Source organism: Ursus americanus, chromosome 35 (genome assembly GCF_024610735.1).
Source record: "Ursus americanus isolate L20-20 chromosome 35, mUrsAme1.1.p, whole genome shotgun sequence".
Taxonomy (NCBI): Eukaryota; Metazoa; Chordata; class Mammalia; order Carnivora; family Ursidae; genus Ursus; species Ursus americanus.
The window spans coordinates 6,380,679-6,397,403 of NC_142161.1; the positions used below are offsets into that span (position 1 = coordinate 6,380,679).

Here is a 16,725-nt window from a genome sequence, read left to right on the forward strand (position 1 = left end):
ATGTTGTAGCAAATGTTGAGAACTCGTTCTTTCTGATAGCTGAGTAATATTCCATTGTATATATGGACCACAACTTCTTAATCCAGTCGTAGAGACGCCATCTTAAATAGCGTGCTGAGCCCAGTTCTTCCTGATTCCTCATCTGAGGCTCATTCCACAGAAGCCATGATGACAAGTTCTGGCCTAGATTGAGAGTCAATTTAATTCAACACTAATAGAATGATTTAGGCATTTTACGCAGATGTAGGCAAACAGGACTGGCCAGGGTTTTGCAAAGATATAAAAAACAAGCAATGGCTAACAAGTCAAACTGCCTGCCCCAAAGGATATCGATGGGGTCTAGTGCTTACTCTTACCTCGGGTGTTCTGCATTTCAGCCTGTGGGCTAACATCCTCCCTGGATTTGAGGTGGGGAGAGGGGTTATTAGCTAGGTAGACCGAGAAGGAATATATAGCCGATAAAGTGAGAGCTCCTGGGGAGAATCCAAAATTGGATTTGGATTCAGGCCAAAATGGACAGACAGGATGGTTACATACTTTTCAGGGCCCAGTGCAAAGTGAAAATAGAGGACCCCTTGTTCAAGAGTCAGGAAAGAAGCACCATTGAAAGAAACTAAATAAGAAGCTTTTTCCTTTCTTCTGAGAAGTCTCGCTCAACTTGTCCTAGTATTTTTTATTTGCTATTTAGTGTCATTCTAAGTTTAAAAAAATTAAAATATTAAATTATTACCATAAATTTTACCATTTATCTTTATATTGGGCAATACCAGCTTTTTTGTTTATTTTGTTTTGTTTTTTTGTTGTTGTTTTTAAGTAAGCTCCATGCCCAGCACAGAGCCCAATGCAGGGCTTGAACTTACAACCCTGAGATCAAGCCAGGTGCCCCAGGGCAAGGCTGGTTCTAAATGCAAATATAAGAGCATTCAACTCTTATGTAGCATCACCGAAATGACACCATTTGTGCATGTGTATGCATTTTGTTCTTATCACAATAGCCAGCATGCTACACAGAATTAACCCAACTGTTTTTATTTCACTTCCTCATACTCTCTACTTTGCCCTACTGATGAGTCAGAATGGACTGAAAGAAAAGGCACCATTTTATAAAGGAACTATTGTCTTTCTCTTTCTTTCTAAGCCATCATTTTCAGTGTCTGTTGTTGGCTAACATAGGGGAATAATGTAGGTAAGAAGGACAGGACATGTTTCTTTGGTCATTTGGGTTTCTTAAAAACACTGTTGTCGTCTTCCTGTGTTCAAAGAAAGTTCTGCTTCTCACGGAAAGTATGGCTTCTTGGGGATGTCAGTGCCCCTGTTTTCTCAGTTATAGATATAATACACTTATCTTGTACTTGCTTTGAGTCCCACAGAACTCCCACATGCTGTGAGTCTACTGGAATATTGTATTTGTGAGACATCATGAATGCTCCTATTTCGAGCTAGCAAGAAATAGTAGTGCCCATGCATATTGTGTGGATCTCCTAATCTCACGCATGTGCTCCATTATTCCATTGAACTTCACTCATTCAAGTTCAAAGGTAAAATTTTTAAGAATGTCAAGATGGCAACAACAGAGTGTGAGAACAAGCCTAGGGCTCTTCCAAGCACCAGTCCCCATGTGACTGCACAGACTGCACACTTGTGAAGCTGGCCTTCCCTGCTGACAGATGTAGAAAAGATGCTGGGATTTCTGCCAAGATGGAGTAGGACCTATAAAGCCTAGTTGTTCTACCACTTGTTCCAGTGGTAACAAGTAAAGACTGGTTAAAAGACAGAAAACCCAACTACGTAAGGGCAGAAACGTAAACAGTAGTACATGGAATGAGGAGGAAAGTTAATCCATGAACAGTTAGTGAGGTACTAGTGAGTTCCCTTCTCCACAGACTCCTTTCTCTCCCACCGTGGACCCAAGAGCAGGCCAACTCAGAGCACTCTGCGGTGGACGGAGGGAGCACAATCTCTGGGAGAAGCCAGTCTTTCTGACCAGAGAACTGGAACAAGGGGCTCGTGTCCCATGAGACTGAAAGAGAGGGGGAGATCTGTTTTTTCGCCCTCTTTTCCCACTCCCAGCCCTGACTCAAGGCCAGCTGCAGTCACAGATCCACATTGCTTGGTGGCACTTGAAACCTGAAGGAAAGCCTGTCTTTCCTGATTGGATTACGTAGAATGTCCTTGGTTGCAGGAAACGGGCACTAAAGTATTACTGGGCGGTGGGGTATCTTGTTGGCGATCGATCTGTATTTATTTCTACATTTATCTATATACATGGAAAATCTGAGTTCACATGGATGCATCCAATTCCAAGCCAACATCACAGGGTTTATTCTAGTATTCTCTATTTGTAACTTTCTTCTTCATCAGTGACAAACCTGGTTCCCGACAGCCTTAATATCCTCACTGCTTTGATCAGCCCCTCTGTGTGTAATGCCCTGCTCATACTGTTCTGTGTGTGACATCCTGCTGTGGTCCACACCCCGCACCCTGCTGGATGCCCTCCTCACCCCAGCCAGGCTCTGACGCCCCATGACGACTGCTCCCTGAGCCTTCCCTTTCTTATTCTCAAGGACTCTAACACCCTCTCCTCCGAGAAATCCCGGTTCTCCCCAACTACTAGCTTGGATTGTCTTGCTTCAGGATTTCATTTCCTTTAGTGCCCACGGTCCTTGGTCCTGCTTGGAAGAAGAAGAAGTAGACCAGACGAGGAGCGGTGGGCAGCAAAGCAAAGCTTATTGGGTGATAGCACAAAGCTCCCAAAGAGGGACAGGACCCGAGAGGGTTACCTTTGGAGTTTCTAAGCCTAGGGGTTTTTATGAGCAGGCTGGCGGGCTGTTTTAATCTGATTAACCCTCCGTGCGCCTGTTACCCAATCAGGTTTTTGTCCACGCACTCATCTACCTACCAGGTAGTTAGTTGCTCACGTGGGAAAGTGGAGGGTTTCTTCCAGGGCGGTGTAGAGTAACAGGATGAGGTCTTTTTCCTTTTCATGGTAGTTTCTTCTTAGGACAGGGGCCCCTTGCCTCTGCCTGCCTTTCTCCTCACTATCCTCCATTAGTCTCACCTAGTGGCTTTGGGATTCTGTTTTCCGGGAAAGGAGGAAAAGGAAAGAAAACCTTTGATTTTCAAATGCTGCCTAGCTGACTTCTATACCCAGCCTGGTGGGTCTAGAATTTTGCTAGCTCCTCTGTATGGTCTCCTCATTTACTGTGCTGTCTCAAGTACCTAGCAAAGTGCCCACCATATTGTGTGCACTGAAAAATATCTATTGACTCAATTAATGTTGCCATGACCTGTTAACGAGCCCCTGAGTTTCATGTTAGTTTCGGCTTCATGTTTCGATTTCTAAGATGTATAATCTGTACTGGATAACAGTGATAGCAAATATGTAGCTTGTCTCGTGCCCCATATTTTCCAAAGCGCTTTCCACGATTGAACTTAATCCACAACAGCCAAGGAATATGTACTATCACTATCAGGACTTTACAAGGAAATTTGCAAGGCAGACAGAGGTTACATAAATTGTCCCAAAGTGTATAGCCAGTAATTCCTGGGGCTGGGATTTGAACCTAGCTTCAGAGTCCACATTCTTAACTACTGTGTGAGTGACTATGGCTTTAGTTCTCCCTTGCACTCCAGATCGGCTCTGTTACTTTTTGTATTCACAGAGTATCTTTTGAATATTTCTGTATCGCACATGGCTTGTTTCCAGTGCTGATACTGGGTATTAATTTCGCATAGTTCCAGGTTTATGATCTTCTCATCTATACTTAGCATCGAGCCACATAATCTCTCTGGTCCCATTAAAACTCAAGGGCTAGGCGCCTGGGTGGCTCAGTTGGTTAAGCGACTGCCTTCAGCTCAGGTCATGATCCTGGAGTCCCAGGATCAAGTCCTACATCGGGCTCCCAGATCAGCAGGGAGTCTGCTTCTCCCTCTGACCCTTCCTCCTCTCATGTTCTCTCTCTCTCATTCTCTCTCTCTCTCAAATACATAAAATCTAAAAACAAAACAAAACAACAACAACAACAACAAAGAAAACAACTCAGGGGCCGGCACTGGGTTTGCTGGGGATGGCAGAATGCATCCCAGTAGCCACTAGTATTTACCCTGTCCACCCCTCTACTAGCCACTGGGGGAAGTGGGATTGGGGTGGATAGCCCCTTTTAGACTATAGAGAATGAGACTTACTAACACTTCCTTCTAATGGGCTTATTCATAATTGATTGATAGGGTATACATTTCAAGTGGTATTTTAAACCTGATTATCAGATCATCAAATCTTAGTGATATCTTATTGTTTTTTCTTTTATCTTTCTTATAATTTCAACTTTGTTTTACTTATCATTATTTAGGTTTTCAGTTTTGGTTGTGACTCCTTTTCCAGTGTGTTTTCATCTAAAATATTTGGATATTTTTAACTCCAGTGGTCTTTTTTGGGCCTCATCCTTCCACAGTAACTAGCTACCCAGTCAAATCTGGGAGTGTGCCTCTCTATTTACTTTAACTGGAAATTTCCATCTGAAAGGCTTTCCTCCTAATCCCCAATCCTGTTATTTCTAAGGCCTGTGTTCTTGCTTCAGCCAAAACCCACTGTCATCATTTACAATCAGGGCTGAATATCCTATTCCTTTAAGACTTTCGTTTTCATGCCCAGGACTTCCACATTCCCAGAATTCACCTTTCTTCCGTTCCCTGGAAGTCATACTTTGTTTCCAGGCAGGATCGGGTACCAAATACACAACAGAATGTATTTCAGAGAACTCTTTGTTACATCTCGGCTGCATGTACCGGCACTCAGCACCCCGTCCAGTTCCTCGAAACTTGGTTTTCTTTAATAACGACCATACATCGTTTCCTTCTAGAGCTATGAGTAGTAGTTTTGTCTCGATGCACTTGAGAATTTTATTGAACTTCCTCTCCAACCCATGTGCGCATGCTTGGGGAGACCCTGCTCTCTGCCCTGGACTGGGTCAGGGGGCAGCGTCCGGGAGACCTGTCTCAGCGCGAGAGCTGTGGAGCACGGAGCTCAGAGGAGGGGAGCTGAGAGGCAGCCTCTTATGGAGATGAAGTGAAGGGCGAGGGAGCCCATCAGACGGATTTGTCAGTATGGGGGGCATAGCCAGGGCAGGGAAAGCCAGATCACAGCTGAGATGGGATTAAGCAGAAGGTGAGAAGAATTGTCTGAGCCCAACAGGGGTTTTTATCAGGAGCCTACAGGCACTTCACATGGAGACAGGACGTTGGCTGCTAAAGCCGCTGACCCAACGTGGACACTCCTTTTGTAGCTTCTGGGGTGCTGTGTTTATCCCCTTTCCTTTGTGTGGCCATGTCCCTCTACTCTCCAGCCTTATGATGGATTTCCCTCCATTTCCTCACTGTGGTGCCATGGAGCACGGTTCACTTCAAGTAACTTTAACTTTCTCTTTTTCTGCGGAAGAGTTCCTGCTGCTTCATCCTGATCAGCTCCTTTAAGAACTCAAGCCACCCCTACTCGACACAGCCTGCCCGCGGGCTCCCACAGCCTTCACCCCGAGTCCCCTGCCCTGCTCGATTTCACCCTCACTCCCGGCTTCTGATGTTGCTACTATTTCCCATTTCTGACCTTCTTCCTCCCCTCAGACCTCAGTACTCTTTCCAGCTGCAAATTTTGCTGCTTTTCTTGACTACCATTTAGTTTTTCCAGATTGTCACTGCCTCCAGTAGTCAACGGCCAAGCTGGTCAGCCCCGCCCTGGAGGCTGTCCGTTGGCAAAGCTCCGGGGGTCTCTGGAGGGGATGCTCAGAGTCCTCTGAGTGGAATGTGCCACCTCTCTCCTACTGATAAATTTGTCTTCCTCTCTCATTAGTAGGAGTGTAGAGAGGGACTCTTCAAACAGAGGGATCGGGTGTGCCTGGGTGGCTCAGTCAGTTAAACATCTGCCTTCGGCTCAGGTCATGGTCCTAGGGTCCTGGGATCGAGCCCCGCATTGGGCTCCTTGTTCAGTGGGGAGCCTGCTTCTCCCTCTGCCTGCTTCTCCCCCTGCTTGTGCGCTCTCTCTCTCTGTCTCTCAAACAAATAAAAAAATCTAACAAAACAAAACAAACCCCCAATCCAGAGGGACCAGCTATGGCGTTTACCATTCTCATGGTGGTTGTTTGCCTCCGGCAGAGAGGCACACGGCATATCCTCCCTCGGCTTCCATACCTTTGTGTTGTCAGCTAGAGTTATTGTTCTTTATGGTTTTCCCTGCTGGCTCCCTTAATGGACTTCCAGAAAACAAGTTGTATAGAACAGTTCCCCTGCATCTCTGCTGAGATAAAAAAGTCAGCTTTTAAAAATTTTCTTCATAATGTCTCTCAGTCCTTTCTCTATTATACAGGGGCAAATTAGGGGGACAAATTTCAGCAAATTAGTACAATTATCTTTAGCCTGCTGGTACATTTCAGCAGGCCCTACCTACACTGTCTTCTGTCAGCAGCCCATGCAAAGAACCTGAATAATCTTGGAAATGCATAGATAATCCACAATCCTATTTTCCCTTTAACTTTAGGATTTTTTTCCAACTCATTTCCCAGTTTAATGGTTAGCAAGAAACAAAAAGGAAGTACTTCAATTGTAATTCACTTCGCTTCTCATTCATAATTGTAGATAGCAAGAGAGACCAGAAAGATGGGTGAATTTATTCAAGAAAAGTTATTGTGCATCTCCTACGTGCTAGACACAAGGCTAAGAAGTGGCCTCACAGAGATGAAAGAAACAGTGGCTGTTTTCTAGGAGTTGAGAGCCCAGTGGGGAATGGGGACCTGCACAAAGTCCAACATAAATATTGACAGAAGAGTGTTTTAAGTTCTGTGAGGACGTTTAACATACACGAGGGAGAAGAGGCCCAGGGAGAGCTTCCGAGAGGTGATGGTGCCTGTGCTGAGTCATGCAAGGACGTGAAGGGGCTGACGGGATGTAAGGAGGACACTGATTTCAGATGCGGGGAACAGCACTGACAGAGGAGGCAAGAAAGCTTGAGGGCATGTGCTGGGGTTGCAGGAAACGTGGCCTGCCTGAAACATGGGGAATGTGGAGGTGTCAGAGCAAAGTGATGGTGGGAAGGAGAGAGTCTGGGACCAGATCATGGGGGTCTCACGTGCCCTCCTATGGAATTGGAGCTGTGGCTCCACGGCTGGAAAGCCACTGGTGAATTTAAGCAGGAGAAGGGGGTTATGATAATGTGCTTTTGAAGAGGGTTTTGGCTCCAATGTAGCTGATGGTTTAGAATGGGACAAGTAGAGAGGCAGGAAGATGAGAATTAAATCCATACTGGGGAGAATTGTAAGGGTCTGAGTTAAGGCAGAAGCAGTGAAAATTGAATGAAAAGATTTGAGGGACATTAAGGGAGTATAATTGACAGAATTTGGTCCCATTCTGACAGAGATGGAGAAATAGAGAGTAATTCCCAGACTTACCTTTTTCTGCTTGAGTAACTAGATAGACTTCATAATAATAAAGGGCTTGTACTATAAAAAATGGCTGACATTTATTGAGCACTTTCTATGTGCTAAGTTGTTTGGGTATATTGTCTCACTTTATCTTTAAACTAACACTGTGGAGCAGAGCTTGTTAAGCATATTTTACAAATAGGAAAAGGCCAGCATCTTCCCCAGGATCATGTAATAAGTGGCCAAACTGGGATTTGGATACAGGTGTGGGCACTTCCAGAATCTGACGTTCTAGCACTATCCTATTTTGTCCACAGGCGATGCATTCGGTTCAGGGACGAGGTGAGGAGTCCTGTTTTGGACACGTAGGCGGATTTCTAACAGGTAGTTGTGATGTGGCTTTGAAGTCGAGTGAATGATCTGAGCTGGGGCCAGATAGCTGGGGAAGGAGCCAGATAGACAACCAGGAATCTACTGAATTGTCCAAAATGCAACCTGCGGTGCTCCAAAGCTGGTTTCTTATCTCTGGCGACTCCACAAAAGAAGGAAGTCATGGTTATCTTCAGCAAGGTCAGGTCAAGCTGCCCCAGCCTGTCCCTTAGCCTCAACCCATGTCATCGCCCTGCAGCTGTGACAGGAGCGGGTTAAGTTTGCTCCACTTTCTCTTCTCCTTATGATGATTCTTATCATGAGAACACATTAATCTTGTGCTATTTTCTGTTTTCATTACAATCTTTGTCACACAAGTGGAGCACCAGAATGTTAATGCCTCGTATCTTCTGTGAAGAATCGTAGAATTCTCCATTGCTTTGACCTTTCCAATGTTCTGTATTTCGATTGGGTCTGGAAGTTGATGATTAATGATAATTACAATAATTACACCAAGGGACTCGAAATATAAATTACCAAATGTTCAAAGGAAGCCACTTGAAACCTTTAATAGAATCTTGAACAATCTCTGTCCAAATGTTCCCACTTCCTCCATCAGACGTCCCTCGGTGAGTAGGTTGGGAGAGATTCAGCCTAGGTTGTAGCCAGAAGAATAAAAGAGCTGTGATTTGTGAGCCATGTTTTAGTTATATGAAGGGGGAAAAAAAGAAATCAATTTTTAAATCAATAGAATGGTCCTTCGCCCAAACAGCTTTGCTTAACAAAGAGTGAGCATTCCATAAAACAAGACTTCGCTTTCGATTCAGATCATTAACTACGATTCCCATTAGGCGGGAGGTGCCACAGGGAAAGGGGATATTTACTTGTCTCCTCTGCTCTGGTTTCTTGGCTTTAATTTTAGGGAGGTGTAGCTTTTCAGCATGGAGAGGTTGGGACTCTATGCGGCCTTTGCTCCTTTGCCCACAGAGGCCACCCACACCTGGCACTGGTATCAGTGCAATCATATTCTCCGTGAAGCTTTGCAACGGGCAGGAGGCAGATTCCCTGAGGCCTTTTTTTAAAAATAAGTAGTACAAAACACTGGCATGAAGGGTTCATTTTGAGACCCCTGGTTATTTTCTTCCTGCTGCAGACATTCTGCCTGCACTTGTGATGCAAAGGCAATATACAAAGTATTCCAATCTCGATCCAGAAGGTTGGAGAAGTGGCTGTCACACTAGGCTTCCAAAGGGAAGAATTGAGGATGGTGAGACATCTAAACACATCTGGGGGTTGTCACCTGGAGCATTTTTTCACAGGATGACAGAGAGGAAAGAACCACCTCTTGCTACAGTTTGGACATTTAAATACAGGCATCTTTTGACTGTGTCCGTTTCTGCTATGGGATACCCTAGTTCTGCTTAGCATCATTCAGACGCTTAACGGTTAGAAGTCGTGTCTTGAGAACGTTGCGGGAGAGTAGAAGAATGGCTAGAGGAGAATGGTGGAGAGTCCTCATGGTGTCATTGTCTAGACATGGATAGGATGCTGTGCGTTTGCATGGAGGCCATGGTTGATGGAAGCTTGCAACAGGCAAGATGTGCATTTCCTGAGGTGGGTTGGTTGGTTGGTTTCAATGAGAGGGAAACTCAATCGAGGCCCCAGGGCGTTGGGGTTCAGGCTGGAGGCCACCCTGCCGGCAAGGAAGAGCTGGTGGAGGAGCCTGATTTGACCTTCTTCTTGGGGTGCAGGCTGTTGGTGCGGCTGCGCCTCCTGCGGTGGGTGAGATTGCGGGGGTGCAGGTGAGCATAACGCTTGCGGCAGATCATCTCGTCGCGGTTGTCATTTCGGGGCCAGCTGGCGGAGGGAAGGCTCGATGATGCCGCCCCAGGGGCGGAGCACCAGGTGCGGGGTGGACGCTTTCTGCCTATTGTAGTCTGAGAGATCGTGGCCAAAATCAGACATTGCTGGTCAGGCGGGATGTCCTCCTTGTCCTGGATTTTGGCTTTGACAGTCTCCATGGTGTCACTGGGCTCGACCTCAAGGGTGATGGTCTTGCCCATCAGGGTCTTCACAGAGATCTGTATCTCTGAGACTGCCACAAGGCCACGGCCACCAAACCACCCGGCCTCCTTGTTGAAGAGTGTTTGGTTTAGTTTTTAATAAAATTCTAAGAGGTACACAGCCCCGGGCAGGACTTTTGGCCTGTAGACAGCAGCCCTCCCTCTTGATTTTGCTCTGGGATCTCCAGGGCCCGAGAGCACCACCTGTATTCTCAGAGGCACGTCGTGAGCGTGGCTGCGAGGATTCTCAAGTTCAGGTAGGCCGACCCCCACTTCAACTGATGGTCGGGGTACTTTGGGATATGTACCCTTTCCCCAGAAGATCCCATTGGATCCCAGAGGTTTCTAATGAATCTGTCTGGATCATGCCTAGATAGTTTCAAGTAAACCCTAACTTCTAAGAGTGTTTTATATTCATGAAGAACATGGTGCCAAGTGTGTGCATACGTGGCATACGAGCATATTTCTACTTTTCTAAAAATTTCCCTTTTGAGAGGTGTCACACTTCTCTTTGGCCTACATTACATCCCAGAGGACACATGTATGGGACGAGAGTTTAGTCCATAATGTTAACTGGAGCATGACCATCTGAATCACGTTCTGTCATCATTGTTACATTGTTACTGCTTCTCCCCTGTCCTTTGCTTTGGTAGCAGAAACAGAGCCTTAGAAGGGTGAGCTTGAATTCAACCTGGCTGCCTGATGAGTTAATAAATGAATCGAGAAGCATTTGGTCAGTTCTTTTCTTCAAGGGGAGGTATGCTTTTTTTGAGCTTTATATTCTGCAGAGGTATTCAGAGCTTGTAAACATGAACTCAAGGAAACGCAGACTGTGACAGTTGATCTTGTAATCTGGGCAGTTCCCACCATATTAAATTGCATCCTGATTTTTTGGAAAGCACAACGCTTTTGAACAGCTATTGAGGTCATGTTTGTGGGGTCAAGTATCCCATTATACTTATATTCTCTTCCAAATGGATTTGTACCTTTATTTTATTCTGCTGGTTGTTTTTCTGGCCTATTATTACAGCTATTATTGCAGCCTTAAAAATAGCTCCTATTCCCACTTGCTGAAGTTAAAAGCGACATTCCTAAAAAAAAAAAAAAAAAGAAAGAAAATAAGTGGATCTAATGAAAAAGTTAATATACTAACCTCCCCTTTTGAATTCGAGGTATGCATGTGTGTATGTGTTTGTGTGTGTGTGTGTGTGTGCGTATTTTGAGAAAGACAAAAAGAGAGTTCGTTAACAATATTTGTACCTGAACTCGGAGTGACTGAAGACAGATTCTCTTGTCTTTGCAGAGTGGAGAGAAACAGGGTTCAGATGCACAAGAAACAGAACAGTGTCAGTACCAGAAGGGACATATAGCAATACTGGCCACTATGCGAGGAACCCATGCAAATGCTACAAGCTACAATTGTTGTCTGGAGGCTGCCTAATGAGCCTGCAAAACTACCCAACTTCTAAGGTTCTATAACCGCCTCACTTCGCTTTAATTTTTATAAATAGTCACATTGGTTCCAACCCCTGTCTCCACATCCTGTTAGTAATATCGGTCAATGTATATACGTCGAGTGGGAAGTACGTTAATTTAGATTCCCTGAACATCTGCTGGTGCCTAGACGGACTTGAACCGAAATTAAAATCATTGAGTCATTCACCCCACAAATATTTATTGAGCATACCGGGGCCTGTACAGTCTGTCAGAAGGCTCCCTCTGCAACTAAGGGCACTCTGTGAGAGGAAACACCCACGAGAATTGTGAAAAGAAAAAAAAAAAGCCAGTTGGAGCAGGCCCTGGAGAATTCACTCGTCTCTTCCTTTGTGATTATTACTGTTTGTAAGACTTTGAACTACTGTGCGTCTAGATTCCCAACTTGTATTTGAGACTGGCTTTTCTGGGTTCGTCTTGCCTTCCCTGGTTTCTGGATTCACTCCTCCTCCTTCAGCCACTGCGTGTTTCTATTTAGACCCATTTGATTTCCCAACTCTGTACTCCAGCCGTAAGAGCTTCAGACCCTGCCTTCCAGCTCTTCTTCTTCATAGGTGGAAATTGACCTGGGATGAGGATGTGGAGGGAATAAGACAAAGTCCCCATTGTCCAGGACACTAGGTGCTCTTTACCATGCAACAGAATAGGGTCTTATTCTAAACAAGGGAGAGAGAGCATAGCCTGAATGTCCTTGGTGGGTTCTAAGGTCTTGTCAATTGGGGTGTGACCGAAAAATTCCGTGGCTCCTTCGGTCATGCCCATCTCCATACCTTAAAGTCAGTGTTGGTGGTGCTCGGGCATGACCATGACCCGTTGCCGGGCATGAACTAAGCTAAATGGGGCAAGAGGATGAACTCATTTCCAATACAGGCTCTCTGCAAGCCTGCTTTCACTCTTTCCTGCCCACATCCTGCAGGGTGTGATAATCACTTGCTCATTGATTCAACCTCTTCTGGTGCTGAGTGGAAGCTGTTGTAATCAATTAAGGTCATGAGGATTCTATTTGTGTCACACTGCCAGAGCCTTGGAACGATACCCTACCGCCATGAGATAGTTAATTCAGCTGTCGAGATGGCCCCTCTTAAGACTGAGATAGATGGACTCATTGTGTTTCCTGGTCTTTCCTTTCACATGCACTGTTGTATCAATCACAGAGGTCCTTTCCGAATGATCCCTGTACGTCAGCGTCAGTGTCATAATCGCATATAGGATAATACAGCGTCACCCGTGTTGGGACCTTTACAGTTTGCAGGTGTTCCACCCCAAGTGCATTTGGTGTCACAATGGTAGTTTGTGGATCTGTCATGGGTATGAAATAATCACCATCACCGGTGAATCCTCCAGATCCAAATTATTCAAAACAGCGAATGCCTTTCAATAGCCTCGTTCTTTTTTGCCGCCCTCCGTGGTTTGTAAACGTGACACTGACCTTCCGGGTTTATCTATTTCTCTCACTCATAGGGCTCCCGATAGCTTACATCGTCCCCGGCATTCTTGAGGAACAACGTTCACTTTGTGATTCCTCTGAAAGCCGAAAGCTCAAAACACTGAGCAAACTGCAAACCCAGAGCAAAAGCCCCTCGTCCTCTTGATCATTAATCACTGGCTGGGTGTGTGTGTCAGAACTTGGTGCGGCTCTGATTTCTCTCCTATGCCCTTCGGGCAGACACCTCTTCTTATTTGTGTCTTCTGGAGCACCCAGGACACTGCCGGAGCTCCATAAATAATTAATCTCCCCAATAATAATGGGAAGCAGCAGCTTCCAAGAGCCTTCCTCTCCCCCGTTCTGTGAGACTGGTGTTCCGGTATTTTGACAATCAAAGCAATGATTAAGCGGCTTTGGCACACACTGGATGTTTGGGCTAAACGCGATTTTGCTAATGCACCCTCTCGTTCCTCCCTCCCCCAACACTCGTATTTTAATGATTTCTAATTAATATTGTAATATTTCTTGAATAATTCATGTTTTTAAACAAGGAGGGCTGGCATAAATTTCTGTCAATCTGTTTGCGTACTGCAGCGCTCTGCACAACAAACACACACAGTCTGCTCCCCTCGGAGACTCGGGGGAGAGCCCAGGGAACAGCGAAGCAGCAGAGTACGGCGCGGGGTGCTCAGGCCTCCCCAGAAGACAGGGGCCCCTCGGGTTGCCTTCTGAGGTCTCCAGGCAGACACCTTTGTCTTTGCTATCACCCCCTCGTCATTCCATTTTTCTCTCCCGACAGGCGCCTGAGGTCCTCAAGCTGCACTTCGTTACCCCGAACCCTCCTCTCCTCCTTCCCCAGCTGTTGCCTGAACTCCATGTCCTCTCGCCGCCAGCCCCATCACAAAGTCATCTTTTTGCCTCTCGGGACATTGCTCAAGGATAGGTGCGAACCGTCATGTGATAGACTAGTCAGGACGACGTGGATAAAAATCAGGGGTAGGGGCGCCTGGGTGGCACAGCGGTTAAGCGTCTGCCTTCGGCTCAGGGCGTGATCCTGGCGTTATGGGATCGAGCCCCACATAGGGCTCCTCTGCTATGAGCCTGCTTCTTCCTCTCCCACTCCCCCTGCTTGTGTTCCCTCTCTCGCTGGCTGTCTCTATCTCTGCCGAATAAATAAATAAAATCTTAAAAAAAAAATCAGGGGTAGACTTCTTCATGTGGTCGACAAGTGTGTCTTGAGCACCTGCTGCTGGCTCGGAACCCCGCAGAGCGGGGGGCATCAGGCCATTGGGTGATCTTGGCCAAGTAACACCACTGTTCCTCTATAGAGCTTCCCGAAGAATCCATTTGGGGCTCTCTAGAAGTCTGAGGGGGTATCTTTTAAGAAAAGCCTTAAAACCCCTTTCTGGCCAGCTGCTGATTCTAAGGTCACACAGCTCAGGCTACCGTTGCGAGGTGGTGGAAAGCCGTGGATGGGTTTTTTGTTTTTTGTGAGTTTTTTTTTAATTTTCATTTTCATTGTGCTGTTCAGTAAAAACCAACCTAGGGATTGGAGGAAAGGTTTCAGAATACAAGCTTAGCTCCGTCCTGAGCCTGCCATCCCGCCTCCAAACCCTGTGGGGTGGTGATCTTTACTTTGTTCAGGACTAAGGTCACATTCCATTGAATTCAACAGAAAATTACTCAGGGACCCGGAAGCAGGAACTTGTTTCCTTTTCTTCTTCTCTCAGGTTTAGGAAGGCTGCCGATTTAGAGCAGTTTCCCTGGGAGACCTGCCGTCAAGTGACTTTCATTTCCCCCCTTCTTCTTTGGAGCTGGAGGAAAGACTTTCATATCTATCATTTCTGCCTGCATTACAGCGCTACTGATGCTGGGCTGACCCTGCTGCTGGGGCCATTAATGTGTGTCACTGTTAATTAGCAGCCAATGGAATACCCGAGCCAGCGACGTGGTTCACTGAGATGGATGTGCTTGTTTTGATTGCATTGCTATTGCTGGGGTAACTATCATTTGTACTAATGATTTCCAAGTAGGTAGCGAAAGGGTAGGAGGGAAATGACTTAATTTGATTTTTTTCCCCCCGCTATCTCTAAGAGCAATTTGAGTGGTGAAAACACTCTGCAAGGCAACAGCTCCCGAATTCGTTGAGGTCTCTGTAAAGACAGATTGTTATTAACTGACCGTATCGAGATAGGGAGTGCTGGTGATTGTGTATACGGTATAATCTTTGCAGAATGGAGATAACATACCTGTCCTCTGACGGACTGCAAACGGCCTCTATAGACACAATCATCCTGCAGACAGAAGGGGCGCCCGTTGCTGGTGCTCGTCCTAATGACACGGAGAAGTGGAGAGTGAAGTTGAAAGTGAACACAAAGTAGAAGGGGGTACGCTGCTGGAAGGAGGAGAAAAAATGCAGCTCGTCTCTGCCCAAAGGGCATAGGAAGGCGGGATGGAATTTAGGGAAGATGATTACATTTACATGAGGGAATTCGGAGCGAGGGAAGTTGAGCCTCTTAATACCTCTGAAAGTTTTCAGAATATACATTTTCCTTCTTACATGCCTCCGGTGTCCCCTTGACACGTGGGCCTCATGTTCTATCTCATAAAAGCGTTGCCACATTTCCCAACCCCTGGGGGGGATTCAGAAAGGACATCTGCCTAGAACTAGACTGGAATCAGAAACTCATGTCTCTAAGCTCAGTTATATTTCAACAGCAATGAACAATTTTTATACACGTCCCTCTTGGTGCATTTCCTGCCCTCAGCCATTGTATTCGGGGACTCTGCCATACTTCCCTCTATCTCCAAACTCAGTCCTGGCTACTTCCTCTCTCATTTCCAGCATTTAGCTTTCTGGGAAAAGCACTCGGCTTCTACTCTGCTGTTTAGAAACATCTCGCCATGCACCCATCTTCCACCTGTGCAAGACTGCTACTCCCTCCAGGGTTTGGGAATCTTCAATGAGCTTCTCTGGGTTGTGCGCCATTTGCCATTTCTCCCTCTCCTGGATCTTCAAACCTGCCAGCTTCACCGATATCTCTTGAGTTTCTCTCATAAAAGAAATTAATGTAGCTCTCATATTCCTTATTCAAAATCCTGTATTTCCCCTTCCCTTCCTAGGAAAGTTTCTTGAAATAACCTCTAATGAATATCTCTGCTTCTCACTCTACGTTTGTTTCTCAAACCATGAGGGCTACACTTCTGCCTCTGTCAAAGTCACTCCACTAAACTGCCCAGCAAAGACCACAGTTCTCATCTGACCTGGCTTCTGTATAGAACTGACCACAGTTGACCCTCCTGGTCCATGATGTTCTTTCCTCGTTTGGATTGTTTTTCATGACAGTTCTCTTGCTGGGCTGGTGGTCTCATGCTTCTGGTGGCCCCTTCTCAGCCTTGTTTGTGGGATGGTCATTCTACGTCTACCACTTAGATGTTAGAATTCTTGAGGGCTCTCTGTTCTGCTCTCTTTTTCATCATGGCCTTTTGGAGAAATCTTATTCTAGGTTTTAGTTACCACATACAAGCTGGCATTATCCTCTGGCCTCCCCCACCCCTTTTAAAATCCTTGACTCTCTTCTTAGCATTTTATCTAAATGCATGAAGCATTTTCATCAGGACCCCAATTCTTCTCCTCTAACTCATTATGTTCAAAACCAAAACAATTTTCTTTTTCTTTGAGTCTAAAATGTGATCTCCTTCCTGTATTCCCTCTCCAGAGACTGACAACCACCTACCAAGTTGCCCAAACTGGAAATCTGGCCCTATCTTCTCCTTTATTCTCACCTGTCATCCTGGGTGGGTCCTCTTGACTCCGTAGCTCATTGTCACCTTCACCATCACAGCCCTGATTTGTATCCGCCTCGCTGTCAGATAATTTTTCTAACTCGTGTGTCAGCTTCCTGCTCGGACATCTTGTATTCTCCCTCGTTTCTTGTCAGAAAGAAAGCTATTTGGTCCCCTGTAC

At 45.9% G+C, this 16,725-nt stretch overlaps 1 protein-coding gene and 1 pseudogene across 5 annotated transcripts in view; one reads left to right on the forward strand and one right to left on the reverse strand.

The window, feature by feature from the left end:
- LOC123795729 (uncharacterized) overlaps positions 1–16,725 on the forward strand; it is a 486,557-nt gene that overhangs the window by 362,867 nt on the left and 106,965 nt on the right. The window lies entirely within an intron of this gene.
- On the reverse strand, positions 9,452–16,130 carry LOC123795688 (ubiquitin-ribosomal protein eL40 fusion protein pseudogene; annotated as a pseudogene).